At 40.6% G+C, this 7,235-nt stretch overlaps 1 long non-coding RNA gene across 1 annotated transcript; it reads right to left on the bottom strand.

The window, feature by feature from the left end:
* Positions 1-3,916: 3,916 nt before the first annotated feature.
* LOC143415913 (uncharacterized) lies at positions 3,917-4,760 on the bottom strand. The gene is made up of 3 exons (XR_013096341.1): positions 4,648-4,760; positions 4,261-4,434; positions 3,917-4,084 (listed from the first exon to the last, which is right to left on the bottom strand). It is a non-coding gene; the product is annotated as an uncharacterized LOC143415913 (long non-coding RNA).
* Positions 4,761-7,235: the final 2,475 nt, after the last annotated feature.

The raw sequence follows: 7,235 nt of genomic DNA, 5'->3' as shown, positions 1-7,235 counted from the left end.
GATGTACGTACATATAACTGGATATGTATCTTATCTATTCATCTTATTTGTCATGTATTTGTATTGTGTACTTCCTTTTTGTAAGAAACCACACACATGATCACAGCCGCAAGAATCAATCAGTGAAAGAATAAAGTGTCTCAAACCAAACCTTAAGCTCTTTATTCCACATGCTGGGATCATTTGGCCTTCAGTGGTGTTCTGGCTGACACACCGGAGTGACCAGAGTGCTAAAGAGTGAATCGGACACACCAGTGTCATCTCTGATATCTCCACTACATTTAATCGTCCTTCAGCTTGTGGCTGCCGTTAGCTGGTCTGCTAGTTAGCTGATTTGCTATTTAGCCGGTGTGCTAGTTAGCCAGTGTGCTAGTTAGCCGGTTCGCTAGTCAGCTGGTGTGCTGACCAGCGAACCAGTAGGTTACAAGATGAGCTTGTCTGTCTGATGAGCCAGCTCTCTCTGTCTTGGTCATTTTGTCCTTGGGCAAAACCTAACCTACCACTACAACTGTAGCTTACCTCCACCAGTGTGTGAATGTGAGAGTGAATGAATACAGGGAGTGCAGAATTATTAGGCAAATGAGTATTTTGTCCACATCATCCTCTTCATGCATGTCGTCTTACTCCAAGCTGTATAGGCTCGAAAGCCTACTACCAATTAAGCATATTAGGTGATGTGCATCTCTGTAATGAGAAGGGGTGTGGTCTAATGACATCAACACCCTATATCAGGTGTGCATAATTATTAGGTAACGTCCTTTCCTTTGGCAAAATGGGTCAAAAGAAGGACTTGACAGGCTCAGAAAAGTCAAAAATAGTGAGATATCTTGCAGAGGGATGCAGCAGTCTCAAAATTGCAAAGCTTCTGAAGCGTGATCATCGAACAATCAAGCGTTTCATTCAAAATAGTCAACAGGGTCGCAAGAAGCGTGTGGAAAAACCAAGGCACAAAATAACTGCCCATGAACTGAGAAAAGTCAAGCGTGCAGCTGCCAAGATGCCACTTGCCACCAGTTTGGCCATATTTTGGAGCTGCAACATCACTGGAGTGCCCAAGAGCACAAGGTGTGCAATACTCAGAGACATGGCCAAGGTAAGAAAGGCTGAAAGACGACCACCACTGAACAAGACACACAAGCTGAAACGTCAAGACTGGGCCAAGAAATATCTCAAGACTGGTTTTTCTAAGGTTTTATGGACTGATGAAATGAGAGTGAGTCTTGATGGGCCAGATGGATGGGCCCGTGGCTGGATTGGTAAAGGGCAGAGAGCTCCAGTCCCACTCAGACGCCAGCAAGGTGGAGGTGGAGTACTGGTTTGGGCTGGTATCATCAAAGATGAGCTTGTGGGGCCTTTTCGGGTTGAGGATGGAGTCAAGCTCAACTCCCAGTCCTACTGCCAGTTTCTGGAAGACACCTTCTTCAAGCAGTGGTACAGGAAGAAGTCTGCATCCTTCAAGAAAAACATGATTTTCATGCAGGACAATGCTCCATCACACGCGTCCAAGTACTCCACAGCGTGGCTGGCAAGAAAGGGTATAAAAGAAGAAAAACTAATGACATGGCCTCCTTGTTCACCTGATCTGAACCCCATTGAGAACCTGTGGTCCATCATCAAATGTGAGCTTTACAAGGAGGGAAAACAGTACACCTCTCTGAACAGTGTCTGGGAGGCTGTGGTTGCTGCTGCACGCAATGTTGATGGTGAACAGATCAAAACACTGACAGAATCCATGGATGGCAGGCTTTTGAGTGTCCTTGCAAAGAAAGGTGGCTATATTGGTTGCTGATTTGTTTTTGTTTTGTTTTTGAATGTCAGAAATGTATATTTGTGAATGTGGAGATGTTATATTGGTGTCACTGGTAAAAATAAATAAATGAAATGGGTATATATTTGTTTTTTGTTAAGTTGCCTAATAATTCTGCACAGTAATAGTCACCTGCACACACAGATATCCCCCTAAAATAGCTCAAACTAAAAACAAACTAAAAACTACTTCCAAAAACATTCAGCTTTGATATTAATGAGTTTTTTGGGTTCATTGAGAACATGGTTGTTGTTCAATAATAAAATTATTCCTCAAAAATACAACTTGCCTAATAATTCTGCACTCCCTGTAGTGGGATTGTAAAGGGTCTTTGAGGGTCTCGAAAAGCGCTATATAAATGCAATCCATTATTATTATTAAGAGCATCTTTAGGCCTGACTGTGCTCATCCTTCCTCCAACCTCTCCTTACCAAAGATAACAACTACATCAGTATTAGCTCAATAACAATTTCTGCAATTCAATTGTGGACATTCATTTTTAAACCTTGTGTAAAACGATAAAACCTCAAAGTCTGAGCATTATTCTTTGTGCAAACAGCTCTTGCAGGTTCCCCCGGACTTAGGTTATTTTTATTATTTAATTACTTTCCTTTAAGCAGCTGTTCAGGCTACTAAACTCATCCCAGAAATAACAAGTGACACCATTAATAGTAGAGGTGGGAATCACCATACAACTCGCGATATGATATTATCACAATACTTAACGCACGATACAATATTATTGCGATTTTTTAAAATATTTTGCGATATTTAAATTCTGCACATAAAGGTAAACTTTATCAATATTCATTTTATCTAATATCAAAGTCTCACACTCAGTCTTTCTCTCATTTCAGTCAGTTTTATTGTTGACAAACTGAACGGTTTGTATTACAGTCTAGTCCAACTTAACTGAATGGAACCATCTGGTACAATTATAGCTATTCTGAACTATGCAATTTATGAAAACTATGCAGCCCCTTCAGCAACTGAAGAATTTGAAAGTAAATTTAAAAAAATATATAATTTTACATTAAATAAAAAAGTTTCAAACTTAATTAAAATTAAACATGTCTTAAATTAAAATAAGTAAACTGTCATGTTTATTGCTGCCAAAAAAAAAGTTAAACACATTTGGACAGTGAAGGAATGTCAGGATTGTTGCTCAGAAAAAGGATCAACATGCTCTGAAGTCAACATGCTCTGACTCCAGAGCATGTTGACTTCAGAGAAAAAATTGTTTGTAACAAAATATCGATTTCTGCTGTTCCTGTATCGATACATTATTAGCAAACAAAATATCACGATACTACACAGTATCGATTTTTTCCCCCACCCCTAATTAATAGTGGAGCTAACTTTAACAGGTGAAACTGATTTGACCTATAAGGCTACTGCAGTTACTTCTTATCAGGTTTAGTAGGGAAGACATCTGGATGAGGTAGTTAGTAGTATGTAGTTAGTACCGGGCGACTCCCCTCCCCCACATCGGCACCAGAACCCTGTATTATCTACAGGGTAAGACTGCCTGTTTTATCAAACTATGGCCATTACTACTGTGATCATTTGCAGCCCAGTGTGCCGCTCTCTCTGCTGGGATGAACCACTGGAGCTCACCCAGTCATCCCTTTCTTTCTCTCAAGAAGAAGTGAAATAAATATATTTATTATGTTACGAGTCTAATATTCTTTAAATCAAACTGTAATGAATAAATCAAGCAAGAAGATTTGGTGGCTCCACGTGTTGTAGAAGAAAAGATAAACATCTCATTTTGAGAAATCAGCCTTTAAAATTAAGTACTGTGAATAAAAAACAAACAGCGAGCCAATCAGCAGTCGCCAATATCCTCCTAATTTCATTCACAAAGAAATCAAATATATATATTATGGGCCCAAAGGAGCCTAAATCTTTAAATTAGGCAGTGCATGAAGTATTTTTTTAAATAAACAGAGACATGACTATAACAACTTTTAGTAATTCAGAGTCCAATTATCCACTCAAATGTGAATAAAAGTTCACTTGACAGCTGTAAAAGTTACCTGTTTATACAATAATATAAATCACATTTCAAATGATCATCTGTGGAAAAGTTTGAATCCTGACCTGAGAGTTTCCACTGCACACTGTGAACTCTTTAGTCCAGCGGACAGAAGCTTCACTCCTGAATCCTGCAGGTCAGAGTTACTCAGGTCCAGCTCTCTCAGACTGGAGGACTGGGAGCTGAGGACTGAGCACAGAGCTTCACAGCTTCTCTCTGACAGGTTACAGCCACTCAGTCTGAAAAACAAAAGACAATCTATAAAACAAGTACTCATGTAGAGTTTGTTAATACATTTCACAACATTAAATGTTGACTTTCTATTTTTAAAGGAAACATAAACATACTAAGATACAACATCATATGTATGAACTTTAATTAATAATTCTAAAAACTAAATGTTTTCTGATCTGACCTCAGAGTATTCAGTTTACAGTTTAAACGTTGTAGTCCAGCAGACAGAAGCTTCACTCCTGAATCCTGTAGCTTTCTGATACTCAGGTCCAGCTCTGTCAGACTAGAGGACTGCGAGCTGAGAACTGAGGACAGAGCTTCACAGTTTTCCTCTGAGAGTTCACAGATGTTAAGTCTGAAGATAAAAACATGAATAAAGATTGTTGTTAAAGTGTAATCAAGGTGCAATAGCTTATTGTCTTGTGCTGAGCAGGTTAGTAAAACTTCTGTTTAACTTTGAAATGAATAAAAATGCTATGAAACAAGGATAACTGGATAAAGACATAAACAAAAACAAACATCAAACACATAAACAAACAGAACAAAACATAATACAAATTGATCTGACCTCAGAACATTCAGTTTGGCATGTGGACTCTCCACTGCAGCAGACAGAAGCTTTACTGCTGAAGCCTTCAGGCTGTTGGTACTCAGGTCCAGCTCTCTCAGACTACAGGACTGGGAGCTTACCACTGACAGCAAATTTTCACAGCCTTTCTCTGAGACGTTACAGCTGCTCAGTCTGTGAGAGAAAGGAAAAAAACAAAAACAAAAAAAAACAAACAATATATGTGATCAAATTAAATTTGTTTATATGTTGAACCCTTTTTTTTTTTAATTTATTTAAACCTATGAGACTATGAGTGCTACCAGTCCAGTGCACATGATTGGTACCTTGATGGTACCTTGCTCAGGGGTACCACAAGGTAACTATTCGGTGGATTCGACCCCTGACCTTATGATCATGGGGCGACCACTCTGCCTACTGAGCTAATAATTCTGTGTACACTGTCATACAATATTAACTAAAACAATTATTTTAGAAAATTTTAGTAATTCAATAATCATGCTCATTACCTGTGTATTGTGAATAACACTTGATTTTAAACACTAGCTGTATAAAACTCTTCCTGTTAAAGGTGTGTATAAAGGAGATGAGCTGAAATGCAGACTTCATGGAGAATGTTTGCTGTCAGCATATATCAAAGACAAAGCAGAGATCCATCCAGTCTCTTCCACTAAGCCCACAGAGGGACAGACAACCACTCTCACTCACACCTGCATGAAGTTTAGATCACCAGGTAACCTAACTGCATGTCTGTGGACAGTGGGAAGAAACTGTAGAGGACCCAGAGTGAACCCACTGTAATTCTGTGATAACACTGGTTATGGAAGCCTTACAGTTACATATGGTTACTGACAAGAAACACGACCTTAGAGGCAATTTCAGTAATGAAGACCGAAGTTCTCCCTCCATACGGGATGAAAACATGACAGCACAGCAGAGATTTATATTTAAAAAGGGAGAGTGTGCACTGAAAGTGAGATACAAACTTGAACTTAAATTATGAACATCAGAAAAAGATGTAGGTGAAGTCTGGCAGGTGAAGTTTGTGCTTTAGAATAAAACAACCAAACTCCTGGAGTTGGAGACAAATGAACAAGCTGAGGATAATAAACCTGTCAGAGGGGCTGAAGCATCAGAGCTCATGTTCTTATAGGCTGGGTCTGGATTGTCCTTTGATAAGAGTTACAGAACAAAGTGTGTTTTAGAAATGCTGGAGTGAAACATTAAAACTACCATATATTTACCGAGTGACTGATGATCATTTAATTCACTATTTTAAAAAAATGTTACAGTGCTCTTTGAACTCAGCATTTCTGATTTATTTCCCATGATTTTAACAATGAAGCGATGACAACATGTTTACTCACAGAGCTTTGTTGGAGGCTTTGACCACTGGCAGCAGCCTCAGAAGAGCCTCCTCTGAAGCAGAGTATTTCTTGAAGTCAAACTCATCCAGATCTTCTTCTGATGACAGTAAGATGAAGACCAGAGCTGACCACTGAGCAGGAGACAGTTCATCTGTGGAGAGACTTCCTGATCTCAGGGACTGTTGGATCTCCTCCACTAGAGAACGATCATTCAGTTCATTCAGACAGTGGATCAGATTGATGCTTTTCTCTGCAGACAGATTCTTACTGAGCTTCTCCTTGATGTACTGGACTGTTTCCTGATTGGTCAGTGAGCTACTTCCTGTCTGTGTCATCAGGGCTCGTAGGAGAGTCTGATTGGTCTGCAGGGAAAGACCCAGGAGGAAGCGGAGGAACAAGTCCAGGTGTCCATTTGGACTCTGTAAGGCCTTGTTCACAGCACTCTGGTGGAGAGATTGAAGTTTTAGTTTGTTAAATAGTTTAGACCATGTAGAGATTCTCTGTTGTTGTTCCAGCAGATTGAGTCCAGAGTTGCTGAAGGTCAGATGGACATGAAGAGCAGCCAGAAACTCCTGAACACTCAGATGGATGAAGCAGAACACCTTGTCCTGGTACAGTCCTCTCTCCTCTTTAAAGATCTGTGTGAACACTCCTGAGTACACTGAGGCTGCTCTGATATCGATGCCACACTCTGTCAGGTCTGATTCATAGAAGATCAGGTTTCCTTTCTGCAGCTGATCAAAAGCCAGTTTTCCCAGAGACTCCATCATCTTCCTGCTCTCAGGACTCCAGTGTGGATCTGTCTCAGCTCCTCCATCATACTTGACCTTCTTCACTTTGGCCTGAACCACCAGGAAGTGGATGTACATCTCAGTCAGGGTGTTGGGCAGCTGTCCTCCCTCTCTGGTTTCCAGCACATCCTCCAGAACTGTAGCAGTGATCCAGCAGAAGACTGGGATGTGACACATGATGTGGAGGCTTCGTGATGTCTTGATGTGGGAGATGATCCTGCTGGCCTGCTCCTCATCTCTGAATCTCTTCCTGAAGTACTCCTCCTTCTGTGGGTCAGTGAACCCTCTGACCTCTGTCACCATGCCAACACAGTCAGGAGGGATCTGATTGGCTGCTGCAGGTCGTGTGGTTATCCAGAGGCGAGCAGAGGGAAGCAGTTTCCCCCTGATGAGGTTTATCAGCAGCACATCCACTGAGGTGGACTTTCTA

This window comes from Maylandia zebra, unplaced genomic scaffold, assembly GCF_041146795.1.
Source record: "Maylandia zebra isolate NMK-2024a unplaced genomic scaffold, Mzebra_GT3a scaffold11, whole genome shotgun sequence".
NCBI classification, from domain to species: Eukaryota; Metazoa; Chordata; class Actinopteri; order Cichliformes; family Cichlidae; genus Maylandia; species Maylandia zebra.
This window is presented reverse-complemented; position numbering and strand designations above follow the sequence as displayed.